Source organism: Sciurus vulgaris (genome assembly GCF_902686455.1).
Source record: "Sciurus vulgaris genome assembly, chromosome: 14".
Taxonomy (NCBI): Eukaryota; Metazoa; Chordata; class Mammalia; order Rodentia; family Sciuridae; genus Sciurus; species Sciurus vulgaris.
The window spans coordinates 60,936,011-60,954,587 of NC_136475.1; the positions used below are offsets into that span (position 1 = coordinate 60,936,011).

At 42.9% G+C, this 18,577-nt stretch overlaps 1 protein-coding gene across 2 annotated transcripts in view; it reads right to left on the reverse strand.

Annotated features, from left to right (window-relative positions):
* Positions 1 to 18,577, reverse strand: part of PRKCE (protein kinase C epsilon) — a 466,710-nt gene that overhangs the window by 419,595 nt on the left and 28,538 nt on the right. The window lies entirely within an intron of this gene.

The window sequence follows — 18,577 nt, forward strand, 5'->3', positions numbered from 1 at the left end:
TTTTTTGCTGGGGACACAATTCAACTTATAGCACCCACTTGTGAGAGAGTGATGAGTCAAGGTCATGCAAGATCTCGGTCAAAGCGGAGTGTAGTTTCATCTCTACATTATCCTCAATAAGGAGGAGCAGAGACAAATGCCTTGAGGAAATCCATCACACTGAAAAATGACGGTGCCACGCTTCCGGCAGCTGTTCCCTTTGCGCTCTCTCCCTTCTTCACCTGAGTACTCCTGCACCTTTTTTTACATTGCTTAATATCCTGAGCCCCAGGGAGCCCTCCTGGACCTCCCAGGCTGGGTAAGAACCCCTTCCCACAGGACCTCTCTCTTCCATTTCTCTCTCCTTCAGCACCCCTGTCGCCAACCCTGCAATTTCCCATTCCTTGGGAATTCTTTGAATGTCTCTTCACTGTCAGACTTGGAGCCTGCAAGGACAGGAACCTCTCTGCTTTGCTCAATATGTCCTCACCTCAACAGAACCCTGGCTCTCAATAGGGGCACAGAGGTAAATCCCCTGCTCCTCAGAGGGAAAACTCAGGCAGCCATTTCCCCTTAACCCCAAGCAGTCTGGTCAGTTAACTGGGTTGTTCCCTCACCTCCCAACCTCCACAGGCTGGGCCTGGCTGCTGCCTCACCTCTCCAGCCCAACTTATGCCCAGCAATCACAGCAGACCCAGAGAGCTACCCCCTGCCTACCCGCTAACTCCTCAGCTTCCCCCATGCTCTCAACCCTTATCAGTGTACAAAATGGACATCTTCACCACATCAGATATAAGGGCACCTTCCAGAATGCTAAGAAGCCTCTCCACTTCACACCTTCCATGTCAACCAGCAGCAATACTCCTGAGGATCCCATTGCAGATCTTTAACACTATACCCTGAACCCCCATGTACAGTTCCAATCTGCTGAAACCCTCCAGGACCATAACAAACAAGGCAGCCTGCCTTGGGATCAGCTTTAAACAGTTACTATGGCTTAAACAAGGTTGATTGTGTAGAGAGGACAGGCAGGCCACATCCACAGTCTCTGAGACTTCAGGTGTCTTCTGAAACACCTACAGGAATGATGAGCCTAGATTAGTCTAGCACTGAAGTGGGAATGGGAAGTGGCTTGAACCAACAGGAACAATCTGCCTTCATCTGGGACAATGCCTGGGTGAACCCAGCAGGTGGACAGCAAACCTGCTTCCTTCACCATGTCTACAGTGATGCACCCAGCACTGGTGCTGCTGGGAAAATCCATGGGTCCCTGGACGTCACCACAGCCCATCAGCCACATGGAGGGACTCCTGTGTGGTACCACAGAGGAAGGCCACCTGGCCATACCTCACTCCTTCACTTTGTAACTCACTAATACCTCATTTACCCCTTATCAAGAAACCTTTCTTAAGTCCTAATGGTGCCACTGGAACAATCTGACATGGGTTGAGAGAGGAATTGGACCCTTTTCACTCGTACATGCCAACATCTCAACTGTGAGGTGATACAGACAGGGAAACGAACAAGAAGGCAGAGAGCAAATGCCCCTGCCATGATAAGCATGGAATGCTTCTGGGGCCAGCAGAGGAGAGGGCCCTGGGGAGAAGGGAAGCCCCTCCTTTGCCTGACCCAAGAGTAGGAGGGAAGGGAAGGGCACTAGGCAAAGCTTCCAAGCAGAGGGAAAGCAGAATGTGTTACAGACACAGCAAGCTACTTGTCTTGCTGTGTACTTGTCTCACTTGTCTGAGATGTACGGTGTATATTAAAAATAGAAATAGTTGAAGCTAAAAAAGATTAAATGGGGGCCATTTTAAAAGGGGTCCAGTAATTAGCCAACAAGGTGTAATTTGTTACCACTCCCTTGATAATACAAAACTTTTAACCTGCTAGTAATGGTGAATTTTAAAATTCAGGGATATGAATTCCCTCAAAAAGGAGGTGACCACGTCTACTTTCTAGACCTCATGGCTGTTCTGCCGGTGGCCATACACCCAGCCAGACCCTAGAAATCCAGACAACTCCCTCCCCAGCCTGCCCATGGTCAGCCTTAGGGCAGACTCAAATTGGCTATTTGTCCAGATGGGCTTCTAGGACACATGGCGTTTGCAATTGTGCCCAGATACAAGAATCTGGATTAAAAAAAAAAAAAAAAAAAAAGAACTAGATTTCATCCCATTGCTTTCTGCTCACATTACTGACCTTCCCCCCCGCACCCCCCCAACCCCGCCCTCTTCTTTCCTCTTCCTTTCTCTCTTCCTTTATAATTTTATTTTATTTTTTTCTGGGCTGACTGCTGTTTGCAGCAGCTGCTGAATTTCACATATCTGGGAAGTCCATTAACTTGCTGTTTACTTGTGCTCCACCTCATTAGTGGAGCTGTTGGGCAAACTCAGCCTCTCACCCCAGCCCCACCCGTAGGGAGTCCTCTCCCACTGCCTGGGGCGCTGCCCCAAACCAGCCCCGTCACTTCCCCCACACCCCAACTGGAGATTTATGTTCATTTTGCCAAAATACATTTCTAAATATAATTTGGGATTCTGGTAGCAAATGATCCCACCAAATTTACCTAAGCTGGTTTCTTTCATATAAATCTATAAAGTAACTCATCCGACCCAAAACTCTACTTTAACCACTTTTCCAAAAACTTGCCCACAAAATGAACATGGTCTGCCTGACCTGCAGCCAACCGTTACATATGCATGTGGCACCCAAAGGAGTATTTGTGGAAAATAAAGCCAACACAGACTGATGTCTGCTCGAATCTAAGTTGCTGGAAATTGAAACTAAATCTACAGAAAGATGACACATGCTCAGAAGCTTATTAGAAACTGGTCTCTCTCTTTCTGCTATCAAAAGGTTTCTTTCCATTCACTCTGGCTGGGAATGATGTGAATAAAAGTTTTAATGTTCTCAATATCTTTCAATGTAATAAAAAAGAAAAGAAAAAAGAAAAGAAAAGATGGCATACAGGTCGAGTATCTCTAATCTGAAAATCCAAAATGTAGCCAAGTATGTTGGCTCACACCTATAATCCTAGCTACTCAGGAAACTGAGGCAAGAGGATCACAAGAAGTTTCAGGCCAGACTCGGCAACTTGATGAGAACCAGTTTCAAAATAAAAATAAAAAATAAAAAAGGGCTGGAGCTGTAGATCAGTGGCAGAAAGTTCAATCCCCAGTACTTAAAAAAAGAGAAAAAAAAAAGTTCTGAAATCCAATCTTTTTGATACCAGCATGACAAAACATTTCAGATTTTGGATTTTTGAATTAGGGATGCTCAATCAGTAGAGTGCATACAAATATTCTACAATCTGAAGTGCTCCAAAATCTGAAATATGTTTGGTCCCAAGTATTTTGGATAAGGGACACTTAACCTATATTTAATTGAAGACTCAAGGGACAAAATCCAGTTACCTGCAGAAATACCTGGGTTGTGATTCACCAATAAAAGTTCCCTAGGAATTGGGGTGATCAGTGAAGCTAGTCTGACCATTCAGACCAGAAATGGGAGCCTCAAGGGAAGAGCAGGTCTCTAAAAGAGGAAGCAACTTCCACTCAGCTTCTGAGAAGGAAGGCAGGTTAGAGCCAAGGCCTCCAGGTAAAGATGGCACCTGCTAGGAGGCTACCTAAAGAGTGAGGCAGTCAGGGATAGGATGGAAGAAAGAATTGGAGATGACACCTACCTGGTGCCCATCAGTCTACACTGAGTGGAGAGCAGAAACCGGCTCCTTGCACCTTCATTTCTTCACTTTTGTTGAGGAGTTTGCCATTTTCACCCTGGTTTAATTTTTGCATTGTTTTGTTTGTTAGTCCTTCTCTGTCCTGGCTAAATGGAAGAATAAAGTGGATTTTTGCCCATACTTTGACCAAGAACAATACAGGGTCAAAGCACCATTTCAGGAAGCAGAGAGGGCAATGGATCAACTGGACCAGAGCTCTCCAGAGCTTCAAGAACACCTCAGGACCAGAGCCAAGCAGGATGTGGGCAGACAAGAGGGCAGCGCAAGGCCAGCAGGGGGCACCCCGCTTCTCACCTGTACAGGCCTACAAAGGTGGGGCCCTGACTCTTTGAAAGGAGAAAGTGATTGCCATTAGCTACATCAGAGCTTTTCATTTTATTTGGTGGCATCTTCCAGAGGATTAGAATATCTCCTTTTGATCTCAGGAAGTAATTTCAACCTCAGGGGATAATCTTCATGGACCATGGGCATTAATAGAAAAATGGTCATAAAAGAATTTGCTTTGAGCTCTGTATCAAAACATGGGCCTTGTCAGCAGGTTCAAAACCCAAGAAGGGAAAGAAGTTGCCAATAAAAAGGAAGTAAGGTGTGGGTCCCCCAGGGAGGAACAGGGGATCTCGATGGGGTGAGGGGACACTATGGCCATGTGACCAGTCACATGATCAATTGTCCTGAGCAATCGCTTCCTGGTCTTTACCTGTCAGGTCAAGGATATTAAGAGTTTCTTCAAGCTTTGCAGTGAGTCCAAAATTTTAATGAAAGGTCTGATACTAGAAGGAGAGGCCACACAGCACCCAGATTTCACTCCATGGAACAATTAGCAATCAGCGTTCTCAGTTTCCCATGAGAAGATTCTAGCTGGGTAAGAAAACTGAAATTTTTATTCTTAGGCCTTTCATGCTTCTGCTTATTCAGAAAGACCTCAGTGCTTCTGAGCAAATGAGAAGATGATGCCATGTGGCCCCTACACCCACCATGAGACCCTGAGGAAAGGACAGTCCCAAACCCAAGGTATGAAATGAAGAAATCAGAGCAAAGACACACGAAGCACCCCAACAGACGTTCCATGTGCATGTTTAAGGAGAAAACAGGTACCCTGTCACTGCCTCCTGCCAAAATCGTCAAAAGGATCTGGAAAAACAAGGTGTCTCTTTTGGGGGCCCAGCAAATCAACTGCAAGGAACTGCAGCTGGTTTTGAACAGGGCCCCAGAAAACCTTTTTCATAATTTTTTAAAAGTCATTATTTTAACCACTGATGTGTATAATAAACTCTTGTCAGCCTGACATTAAAATCTGTTCCTTTTCTTTGCTCCCCACCCCTTCCCCACGAGCCCTTGCATCCCACGAGCATGGCACATGTTCTATTATTGTTACTTCAGGATTTCTTCAAGGAGCTCTGTGATGGACAGTTCCTGTGTGCAGTGGCGGTGCATTCATCTAACACAGACACCATCTCCCTGCAGGAAAGGGAAGCACTGGGTTTTTCTTTTTTTCTGTGGGCTGTGAAGGTTTCACTGAAATCACTGTGGGAATAGAGAAAATCCAAAGAGAAATGTTACCAAGATCCTTAGGGGTTAAAGGCAAGAGAACAAACTCAAAAGGAAGAGAAAGAGTGAAAAAAGGACTTTTCTCCTTCTGCTTTCAATAATCTGCATTCTGAATGGTTTGGAGGAGTAAATCCAAGCTCCTGGAGGAAAGTTCCCTGATTCCAAGAAAAAAAAAAAAAAAAAAAAAAAAAAAAAGAAATAAGAAAGAGGAAAGAACTGCCCATCTTGCTTGTACCTGAGTTCTACAAGGGCAGGGGACACAGCCAAAGCATCTTGCATGAATGCTTCGCTCTTCACAATCAAACCAAAGTTGCAAGGACACACTTCTCCTTCCAGAACACTGACTTTCCATGTGAACCCTCTCTTCTAGTAGCTCCCACTCACTCTGAGGGAAAAGTCCACCCTGTTCAGCCTGATAACAAATCCCTCACAAGCCAGGTGCATGCCACCTGATCACAGTTCATTCCCAGACTTGCTCCCCTCTACTCTGGCCAGTCTCACTGTCTCAAGGACATGCCACATTGTTTCCAGGATGCTGGCCATCCACCTGGGATTGTAGTTCCATTTCTTACCCATCTATCCCAACATCCTACTCATGGAGATGAACCTGTCTCTACCTCTCTAACCAAAGCAATTTGGCCTCTACCCTCTGAACCACACAACCAGTACATATGCATTTCCCAGGAAACTCTTGTGTTTCCCACTAGTATAGGTTAGGCTGTGAGTCCTCTGTAATTCCCCTGAAGGCAGGAAACCCAATCCTCTTGTATCTGTTACCATTTTGCACAGTGTTGGACTGACTTGATGCCTTTGGCACCCAATAAGCACAACACGGGTGGAGGTCACACACTCTGGACTTCCTGACTCCTATAGCATCCTTGCTGTCCTATAGCACAGCCAGAAATTTAGATGCAGAGAGAAGCAGAGGCAAGGGAAAAGTATGGTGATAGAAGAAACTAGTTGTTATTTCCAGGTCAGTTTGTTTCCAAGATGGAAGTACTACTTGGCTATAAGTACTGGGCTAGAGAAAGCCTAAATGGGAAGCCAGAGCTATCCCTTGATTTTGGAAACAGCCATAAAATCTATGGGAAGTCCCTGGAGCTGTGGAGTGAGTCTTAGGAACCATGTCAATATGTGCAGCTTAGATGACAACCACAACATTCTATGTTCCCAAGTCAATGACCCCACTCCCCAATCTTCAGAAGGACTGTGGAACCCACCTGTGAGAGTGACCCTCAGGGATTAAAAGTTTCCATGTGACTCAGACTTCTTTCATACAGTGACTCCTCTATAGTGTTCCCATGATTCCCCTGATAATCTCAGTTAAACTCCTCTCCCTACTATCTATACCAAACCTGCCATCTTTTCTAGAACTTATTTTATCAATTAATTATCCTGTCTTTTCTATCTTCTTGATGATCTAAAACTTCCTTCTCTTTCCCCGATTCCCATTCCTTCTCAATTCTCCCTGCCAAACTTTTTAAGAGTGACAGTCAACCCTTATTGCCTTCCTTCCATGCCTCCTTAACCTCTCACAATTTGGATTCTGTCTCAATCACTTCACTGAGAGAGCTTTCTTGAGATCAGTCTCTCAGACAGAACATCAACTGTCAGATCTGTCAGCCTCCTCCTTTCTCATTCTCCTTAGCTGGTGCAAGGCAGGCCAGCCTGTGGGTGCAACAGATTCTCTCAAGTCCCTCCTCCCTGCCTCTCTGGTCTCCTACCCCTGCCAATCCCATGGGTAGTCCCCAAGTTCCACTCTTGCCTGGTTTCTCCGTAGGTCACCTTAGCCACTCCCATTGTTTCAACTATCACCTTGGCAGCCCTGCTTCCAGCCCCAACCTCTCCTGCAGGACAAGCTCAAGTTTCTAACTTTGTGCTGGGTTTCTACATCTGGAGCTACAATGAGCTTTCACTCAACATATTCCCAAGCAAATTTATTATCTTCCCTTTCAAACTTGCTCTCCTCCTGAGCTCCCCATCCTGACTGAAACTCTCACCATCCTCCCAGTCAACCCCACCAGAAGTCTGAGGATAGGCTCTCCTCCGACCATCTCCCACCTACCCATCCATTGCCATCTACCACCAACTTCACACATGCACTCCTCATGATCTGTCTCTGACTTCTCATTCCACGTATTGACATCTGATAATTATGCCCTGATTTACTTTTGCATCTGAAGAGAGACATTGTCTTTATCAGCCATCCCTCCCCAAACCCCTTTAATTGACTCTAATTTCTGCTGGCTGGTATTTGGGTCATTAGCTCCATGGAACAGGGACCTGTGATAATGGGGACAAGGTCACAGCTTTGCAACAGCTTCTCATTCCACGGCCCTTCCTGGGTCCATGCCCTTCAGAGCCATCCCAACCTCCTGCAGACTCTCTCAATCAGTCTCCAATCCTTCCCTCATATTTCTACTGGAAGTAGTTCCTTCCCAGGCCTGCCCACATGTGCTGTCATGACTTTGCACATGCTCAGTTTGAAACACTCTTCTCTGCCCTCTTCTCTATAACTAAAATTCTACCCATCCTTCAAGGCTACATGCAAGTTCCTCCATGGAGCCTCTATAATGCATCAACTCTGCATCAAAGTAGGGACATGTGGTTGGTATTGGTTGGGGTATCGGGGGTGTGTGTTTGCACGAGCATGTGGGTGACCTCCATTGAATTCTTACAGTACAGTGCTTGGTTGGGCCTCTTTTTGCACTGATTCCATCTTTTCCATCAGTTTTATCACTAAAATGGAAGCTTCCTAAAGACAGGAGGTACCGTGAGTTGAATTCTGTCTCCCCAAAAGACATGTTAAAGTCCTAACCTCCAGTAGCTGTGAATGTGACCTGATTTGGAAATAAGGTCTTTGCAGATGTAATGAAATTAACATGAAGTCATGGGCATGGGTCCTATACCTAATGACTAGCTGTCCTTATGAGTAAAGAAGACAGACAGAGGGAGGGAAGATTTCCATATAAAGACACAAACAGAAGTGGAGCTGTGTTAACACAAGCCAGGAAATGCCTGGAACTACCAGAGTCTAGAATTGACAAAGAAGGACTCTTCTCCAGGTTTCAGAGGACACAAGCCCTGACAACACATGGATTCTAGACTTCAGCCTCTAGAACTGGGAGAGATTACATTTCTGTTATTAGAAGTCCCCAAATTGTGATACACTGTTATGGCAGCTCTGGGATTCTAGCACAGGTAAGATCTATGTCTTATTTGCTCTTTGTGGACCCCTCAGTGCCCACAGAGTCCTTGAAACTCATTAACTTCTTAGTGAATATATGAACAAAATGAACCCTGAAAACCAAGGAAATTTTACCATGAGTGAAGATTTTTTAAATTAATCCCTTAGACTTGTGTGTTATATTTCTATTTAAACCATCCTTGTCTAAGATAGAACTACTAATGCACAATCAGGACAACCTCAGAGCCTTGTCCTGGGTCCAGAAAGACTGAGATGGGCTGAGTTTTAAGCCACCTGTCCTCCCTAACCTGCCCCCCACCCAATGCCTTCATGGAAACATCATCAAAGCAGCTGGCTGGCCTGCAGGTGTTCACAACAGGAAAGACTCTGCCCGTTGCAAAGCTGTGACCTTGTCCCCATTATCACAGGTCCCTGTTCCATAGAGCTAATGACTTAAATGCCAGCCAGCAGAAATTAGAGTCAATTAAAGGGGTTTGGGGAGAAATGGCTGATAAAGATGATGTCTCTCTTCATATGCAAAAGTAAATCAGGGCATAATTATCAGATGTCAATACAAACACTGAATGGCTTTCAATTCAACAAAGTGGACACTTGAACCAAAAGCCTTTTAGGAATGACAGTCTGGGGAGAAGGCTGCGAAGATATTAATAAGTTCTTCTCTTTTCTCTTTCTTGAACACACACTGAAAACTGACATGCAGAGAGCATTCCAGAAAACTGTTTGATGGACAGAGGGGAGACACACTCTGAGCCTGTGTTCATTGGTCAGTCAGTCTTCACAATGTGGTGGCTCTAAAAAATACTCATGTGTCACAGGGAAAATCCACAGTCTTCAGAGACATAGCAGGCCAGCAACAGATGCACCCAACCTGTTCTGTGAGGACATCAGTGATACTGGTGAGAAGTTGGGGTCCTGTAACTAAATGCACAAGGCTCCTTCCTCCCATGGTGGGATCAGAAAAACGGCCCTGCCCAGTCACAAATGGACACACCTCCTAGTTCCCAAAGACCCCCACTCAGGTCAGATTATGACTGCTAGATCTCAGTCCAGACCGAAGTTCAACAAAGTCTAGGCTTTTCCCACGGTGACTATTTTGAAGCTTTTTTGGTAAATATGAATTTTCTCCAAAATAAGGTTGCAGTGTCCCTACTGTGCTGGCACCCTAAGGTATGTGCTTCATCTGCCTCAGGGCAGTTCAGTGTGGCTGGTACCAACATTGCTCCCTGAGCTCTGGGAGCTACAGGATGCTCTGTGACTGCCTTTCCACTGTCCCCCAACTCCAACCCCTAAAAAGTGAATTAGCCTCTCCACTGGACAGAATTATATACAGAGGGACGACTGCTCAGACCACCACCTCCCTCCTCCTATCACTCTCACTTCCAGCTCCATGTTACATACTCAACTTTCTTGGTAATCCAGATGATTTTTTTAAACTTTTTAAAAAAACTCTTACATGTATATTCTCTTTTTTTTTTTTTTTTTTTTTTTTGCAGTGCTGGACATTGAACCCAGGGCCTTCTGCTTGCAAGGCAAGCACTCTACCAACTGAGCTATCTCCCCAGCCCATGTACACACTCTTTTAAAAGGCAGTGAGGTAGAGGGAAGGGAAGGGAGGGAAGGGGCAGGAGGGTAGGAAGGACAGTAGAGTGAACCAGACATTATTACCTCATGTAATGTACATGTATGTCTGCATAGCCGATGTGATCCTGCAATATGTTCAATCAGAAAACTGAGAGATGACACTCCATTTATGTGTGATCTATCAAAATATATAAATGCATTGTACTGTCATGTGCAACTAATTAGAAAAAAAAAAGAAAAGTAAAAAGGCAGTGAAGTTTTGGTCTCCAACCTGATCAAACCTTCCTGCAGTGGTCCAGTCATCCACAGGAGCAGCAAGTCCCACATGAGTCAAATGACAACCTGAAAGCCCTGTCCACCCCACCAGAGGAGGTGCTTCCTCTCCCTCTGTGGCACAGGGACTGTGGTGTCATCCTTCCCTTGCTCCACATGTGAAACAAGGCAGTCATGGTCAGGGACAATAGCAGTGAGCCTTCATCTCCCAAAAGGAGCAGCACATCTGATTTGTAGCACCTTTTTTTCTTAGACATCTGACATCCTTTTAAATTACATATTAAAGTCATAAAAATTGAGGGCCACAGGGAACTAAAGAGAAGATACAGGAAAATAAACTAAATATTCACCAAGACACTGACTAATCATTGAATGATGGATCACCATACTCTAGAGTCTTTGCAGAGAAGAAAGTAGATCAAGATGAGCCTGTAAAAACAATTTCCAAATTTTTTTTAAAAAAGCAAGAAGCAAGGGTTGGGGATATAGCTCAGTCGGTAGAGTGCTTACCTTGTATGCACAGAGCCCTGGGTTCAATCCCCAGCACCATAAAAATTTTTTTAAAAATTAAAAAATAAACAGAAAAGCAAGAAGCAGGATAGAGTGCACACTGATTATGCGATTTGTTTTTAAAAGATACACACAAAATATGCTTCTAGAATGCACAGAATATTTCTGGAAGGATATATAAGGAACCATTCTCTGAATGGGTGGGGAAACTCTGGGATAAGACCAACACTCACTTTTAACCATTTGCCTTTTTACTGTTTTAATTTTTCATTCTGTATATTTATTAATTCTTAAAATACATAATTTTTTTTCTTTTTTCCTTTATATTGGTTCTTTTTAGTTATATATAACATTAGGATTCATTTTGACATAATTATAAAAGTGTGGAATATAATTTTTTTCTAATTCAATCCCCAGTTCTTCCCTGTTCCCTCCTCTCTACTCTCCTGATCTTTCTGCTTTTACAGCTTTTTAAAAAATTAGTGTCTCATGGATCTACATGATAGTGAGATTTACTCTGGCATATTCATATACATATATAGCAAAGTTCATACCACTTTTTTTTCAAAGGGTCATACCACTGTCTTTCCTTACCCCATCTCTCCTTTCTCCCCTTCAATCTTCTTCATATACTCCACTGATCTTTCTTCTGTTCCCCTGCCCCTTATTTTGGATATCAGAGAAAACACTTGACCTTTGACTTTTGGGAACTGGTTTATTTCACTAAGCATGATAGTTTCCAGTCCCCCCAAAATACATAAATATAAATATTTACAATATATAACTATATGGTCATATTTAACAACATAAATCCTTGTTAAAACTGATCACATTATCAATTTTTTTTAACAAGGAGAGAGACAGGGAAATCTCTTAAAACCTTAGTTTCACCAATTAGGAAACCAAAGTCCAGAGAACAGCCTGAGGGTCGCTAGAGGTCAGATCTTCTGCCCTTCAGTTCATTCAGTTCTTTCTCCTCTTCCAGAGCTCCCTTTTAATTTGTGGTCTTATCTGGTTGCCCAAGGTTATTTAAAATCTGCTCCTTAGATAAGGGAAGAATCAGAGGTCTTTATTTCATTTACATGACATGCTTTAAACAAAAGATCTATGATCTAGACTTTTTATAAATCAAATTCTATTCCCAATGTGCTGTAAGAGTTTTACTAAAATCACTCCCTTCTTGTAAAGCAAGGAAAGCTTATTAGGTTTCATAAACCCTGCTATTCATTCGTGAGGTTGCCCTGAAACAAACACACCCTATGGTTCACTGGTGCCTGTGACATGTGTTCATGTTTCCTATGTTCTTATTCTCTGGCCACATCAATGATATCTGCTTTGAAACGTGAGCTCCCAAAAGACTGGCAGCAACTCTTATGCTGTTGGTATGCAACCAATGAATCATGCCACATGCCTCTTACAGGCCACTCAGAAGCCTTCTGATAGGACAGTCTTGTTGGCTAATGCACATGGACCCAAGAATCAAGGTACATTCACAATAGGGCAATTTATAAAATTATCACAACAAATAAGAAGAGAGCGGATTCTTCCAACCCAGACAGGAAGCTTTATTTTAGCCTATTCTCTGTTCCTTGCTTTTCTTGATTTACCAATGCAACTGCTGAGATGTTACATAAGTCAGGGAGAGTCTAAATACTTGGTCTCTTTCAAGAAACCCACAAAATCAACATAATCATTTGGTGGTTTAGGCATTTGCCATTAACAAAGCTCAGACTGATGCTCTATTTCTTATGCATAATGTATTTACCCAATTTAAATTAAATTCATTTTGCTCAATTCTAGCCTCTGCTATTTATAAACTTCCAGAAGTTACTTTGTTTGAATTTATTTTGGGGATAAAGGGGAAAAAAATAAAATAAAACCTAACACGGCTTTAAAATAATATTTTAAAGAAGAAAAGAGCTTGAAACCGAAGTCTGGCCATCCAACTTACCTTCCTCTACTTTTCTGGACAGATATGGGCTATAACATCTTACTCGAGAGAGTTCTTTTCTTTTAATATTAATTTTTTTTTTTTACCTATCCACCATTAATTAATTGAAAATATTTCCTTCTGGTCTCCAACTGCTCAGGGACCTCTCAGCAATTTCCTCACCTATAATTATGTTGATGGACTGTGTAACAGGTTGCATCATTATCTAAATCAAATTAATGTTGGTGTGAATATAATGTTTTCCAATCCGAGGGCTCAGGCTCCTCTCTTGGGACCCAAGAAGATGGCCCTAGAGTAGGGTCCCCCAGGAGATACCATCAGAAAGCCAGAGCTGGAGTCCACCAAATCGAAAAGGGGCACACCATTCGAGTCCTCAATCTCCAAGCACCCAGTGTCATAAAGGCTGCCAGCAGACTCCATCACCCTGGTCACCAAAATGCTTCTGTTTGTGCAGTTAGAAGCACAACTCGTGACTAGGCTGCCTTTGCCCAGGCAATTCAAAGCACAGGCCATGACCTAATGAGGAGGGTTTCTTTATCTGAAATACCAGAATAAGGTCCTAAATTTGGGGAATACCTTTCTTCTTTCAGGCAGCCTTGCTAGTTTCTGAAATGCCCAATATCAGCACCGTCAAGTGTCAGGAAACTAGAATCTTCTTCTGATCTCACAGACAAATGGTATGAAACTCCAATAAATGATATTTGAATGCCGTAATGAATAATCTCATGCATGTCTTTGCACATACATCATTCTGAAGATAACATTTCTGGAGGTGGAATTATTGAGTTGGGGTTGTGTATTTTTTGTTTTGATAAAGATTATTGGGGCTCAGAGTATTAACTCAGTGGTAGCTCATGCTTAGCATGTGTGAGACCCTGGGTGTGATCACCAGCACCAGAAACAAAAAACAAAAACAACGATTATCAAAACATCCACTATCGAAGTCTTCTCAATTTATACTCCTGTGGAACATAGATGTCTGGTTCCCTCCATCCTCATTGATAATTTTTTAATGTTTGCCATTGTGATAGTTAAAAAAGAATACTCACTGTATGTTGAATACCTTACTGTACACGTGAGTCATTTGTACTTATTTTTTGCCAGTTACCTTCTTTATGCCTTTTCTCCATTTTTCTATTATGCTATTAATATTTTCCTATTGATTAATTAGAGCTCTTTATAAGTGAAGGATGTTAGTCCTCTGGTTTTCATATGTGACTTCTGACTTTGTTGATGATGGTTCTTGAAGCTGCCAGGGATTTAGGTTCCATTCAGCCTGGGTTTTTTTCATTTTTTGAAATTTAATACATCAATTTTTCTCTTTATGACTTCCAGGGTTTGTGTTGTATCTAGAAAGACCATGCTACCATAAGTTTTTTTAAACTCCTCTCTTTTCTTCTACTACTTTGAATATTTAAATTTTTGATCCATCTGGCATTTACTTTGACCTAAGAAACAAGATATAGATCTAATTTTTGTTTTTCCAGACAGCTACACGCAGTTGTCCCAAACTATTCATTTAATGTCATTTCCTCACTGATAAAAAAGGCCACTAAAGCCAGGTTTAGTGGCACACTTTTGTAATCCCAGCGATTTGGGAGGCTGAGGCAGAAGCATCATGAGTTCAAGGTCAGCCTCAACAACTTGACAAGATTCTCTCCAGATAAAAAGGGCAAGGGATGTAGATCAGTGATAGAGCAGCCAGGGTTCAATCCCCAGTACCAAAACAACAAAACAACAACAACAACAACAAATGAATAAACAAAGGCCGCTAAAGACAAGTTTTCCATGTATACTAGTATCTAGTTCTAAATTCTATTTATAGTATTAATCTCTCTGGCTTTTCAAGTATCATCTTAATTGGCCATCTTTTCAAGTACTACTTAATTATATATAATATGGTTTAGAAAATATAATATCTGGCAAAGCAAGCTTATCTTTATTATTCTCACTTACCCTTACCATTAATAGGATCTTTGCTTCATTTCTATTTTCAATCTGATTATTTTTCTCTAAGCCTACTTTGAATATTCATTTCATACAAACCACCTCACTGTTTCCTCTTACTGTTGGTAACAGCATATCATATGGTATGTATGCACCTCATACACACGTAATGTATATATAACTGTTTCCCACATGTATATTCTATTTCTTTTGTCCCAGTACATAAACTAGTCCCTACAGAATAGGGTTTACTAAAGGAGATGGGAGCAGATGTCCTTATCTTCAGCAGTGTGACCTTTCAAGACCCATGTAATCTGCTGGCTCTATGCTCTGCAAACCCTGAGGGGAGGAGCAAAACAGAGAATATCAAATTGCTGATTTCTGCTCTGGGGTCTAGGTGAAACAGAGCAGAAGCAGCAAAATTATAAAGATGAAAATGCTTTTCTTTGGGCCCCTCCAACTGCATTCCCCTGCTCGAGTCCTCTAGGTCGCTGCTTGCCTCCCTCTCCCCTTTAAAACCTGCCATGCTTTATAGGGCCAGGTGTGTGTTTAGATAGGACAAATGCAAGAGCTCATTCTAAGGACTTCCCTAAATGATTCTCTACATTTTTCATACCAAATCTCCCCTACTTAAAAATTTTAATAATGATAATAACCAGAAGCTGCTACAGTATAACTTACTTTTGGGGACTACTGAGTGGTCAGGGTTCTTTCCATGGGTAGAGAGTGACTACACTGCCAGTCGCACCTCCACTGCCAGTCGCACCTCCACAAACTATTACAGCCATATCTACCACAGCAGAGGGGCCAGTCTCCAGGATACAGGAGAGCACCAGTCTCATCTAAATACTATCCAATCCAGGAAGGCGAGAGTCACATCCCATGTCCTTACAAGGTCCTCCCCTACCACTACATCCCATATCTGGGGAAGATTGCTAGTTGTCTGCCTGAGTATCCATTCTCCCCTTTTTCCTTAGTAATAAACCTCCCAATTTTTATCTATGAACATAAAATAAAACAATATTTCCCAATATTCCTTAAAAACAAGAAAGAGTTCCTTTCTTCTCTTCTTTATCCTGGAGTAAATATGTGATAGCTGGAGCTCTAGCAGCCATTTATACCATGTGAATGAGGGTCACACTCTAGGGACAGTGGAGTAGAAAGCTGGATGGAGTCTGGATCCTAACAGCTTCATATAATATCACATCAGCCCTGATCAAGACTTGTTACCTCTGAAAAAATTAAAACTTGTGTCTTTCAGCTACTAAGTTGAGTTTTCTGTCATGTGCGAACGCTCTTAGCCCCATATGCTGGATGGCACCCTATGTGGTCACCACAGAAACAGGTACAGCACCCTTTCTGGTGCTTGCAAAGGAAGCCTTTCCTTGTCCTCAACTCTGTCTCCCTGAGGGAAGGGGTGTGCCAGTCCTACTCCATTCCTGATGTCTACTCAGTGTCACCGGACACAGTGGACATTCAATAAACATTTGCTGAATGACAAACTCTGAGTGACATGAAAGAAACACCTAGAATTTACATGGTGTTATCAAAAGCATGATGAGCAAAGAAAACTATTTTTCTTGCCCTACGGAACCTGGCAATTTCTTTGTTGGCTTTAATTAACTCCCTGGCACTCCCTCCTGGCACAATGGCCATTATTTGAATCATAGCAGTCAAGTTTCTTCTGCTCTCAGGAAATATATGCTGAGTAACTGGCTAGAAGTGAAGAAAAGTCACAGAATTCAAATGAGGGCATTCGTGCAAGTGCAAAGCTAGCCTTTTTTTTTTTTTTTTTTTTTCTTGTTAAATAAATCATTGTAGTCTACAGTGACTATAAGGAGCTATTTAAACAAGATAGGATCCGACTCAGTCCCAGGCATACAGGAAGTTTTCACCAACATTGGTTGGTCAACTTAATAACAATGATTGCCATTTTCAGCAAAGAACTGATCTTTATCTTTGACACAGATAGAAACCCATTTCTTCCCTTCAGCCAACTGCTGGTTACCTGAGTCCCCAGCCGGCGTGTAGGTTACGAGGCCCTTGGCTTCTCATCACCACCCAGTGCCTTCCTGATCTTTTGGCCAGTTTTCAGACCACAAAGAGCAGTGAAAGGGGAAGAGGAGAAAGCCAGGGGTAGACAATCCACCAGTGCCAGAGGCACGCAGGCATCCTCTGTCCTTCCAGACCTAGCTTTGCCTCACCTGTGACACACTACCTTCTATTTCTTCTGCACAGTGCCTACAGCCAGCACACTGCCAGTCACACGGATTCTATTTGTAATGACAACTGTGCTTAGGTGGGGGCATGAGAGTCCTGTGTAGTCCCTTCTCAGACTGCTGGGCTACCTCGTGCATGTCATGAAAAGCATTCCTACCTCTGACCAGTTGAAAACAGAAAGAAGAACCAAAGCTCAGCCCCAGCTCCTCCTCTGACTACACATCTGGGCGCAGGAAACTGGAACACCAGCTTGACCTGGCCCTGTAGATCGCATGACACTAGCCGGTTGTGAAATCAATTGAATAGGTCCAACCTATTCAATGGTTATTATTAAAAATAATAATAACCAGCCAGGCACAGTGGCACATGCCTATAATCCCAGCGATTCTGGAGGTTAAGGTGGGCAGATTGTGAGTTCAAAACTAACCTCAGCAACTCAGCAAGGCCCTCAGCAACTCAGTGAGACCCTGCCTCTAAAAAAACACAAAAAAGGGCTGGGGCTGTGGTTCAGTGGTTAAGTGCCCCTGAGCTCAATGCCCAGTACCAAAAATAATAATAACAACAACAACAACAAGTTATTTAAACAGATCAGACCCTCTCATTCCCTTCCACGAATCAAGGGCAACATATTTCCTACAGTGAATCCAGGTCAGCTATCAGGAAACCCAGTTTGCCTGTGGTGCTTGTGCTCAAGGGGGCACAGATGGGGCAGATGGCACATCTCGCAATCATGTCTGCCTGTGCCCACAATGCTGAATTTCCTTCACCAAGAGCCATGGCATTTGTACTCATCAAGATTCAAAAGGCTTGATGCTTTAATGTCTATTTAAAAAAAAAAAAAAAAAAAAAAAGATTCAAAAGGCCAAGTTCCTTAAAAAGGGAACCCACCAGTGACTTATATCCACGCAGGGCTCTAAGCAGTTGATGGCGGATGTTACTGAGAGCAAGTCCCCAAGGTGGAGACAGACCATCACATCACTGGAGAGGAAGAAACAGGTTCCCACTTGACTTCACACCTCTGTCCAGCTCTAGCGCAACCTCTCCCTCCCTCCCACCCCCATCGTGAAGCCAGGTGTGCTCTGACGTTGCTTATGGAGTTCAAAGGCAAGGATGTTTACAATTACAGGCTAGTGAGGGCTTGGGTTGATCATGAATTTAGCTTCCCACGACCACCACCACACATGATGGAGCATGGGCTACAAGCCAAGTACAGTGGCATAAGCCTGTAATGCCAACAACTCAGGAGGCTGAGGCAGGAGGATCGTAAGTTCAAGGCCAGCTCAGCAACTTAGTGAGACCCTCAGCAACTTAGTGATATCCTGTCTCAAAATAAAAAATAAAAAGGACTGGGGATGTAACTCAGTGGTAGAGTGCCCTTGGGTTCAATCCTTAATACTGGAAAAATAAAAAATCTAGAGACAATCCCATGTATCACCAACAAAAAATAATGTGATTGAATAAATTCTCCTATTAATAGATGGTGTTACTGATAACATTTGCCTAAAAATGAGGCCCAAAGAAAACCTTAACAAGCATTGAAAAGCAGGAACTGCATGAATAATATTCTATTTACAAGGTGGTAAGAGACAATTAAAAAGAAAAGGAAAACCAGCAGTGTTAC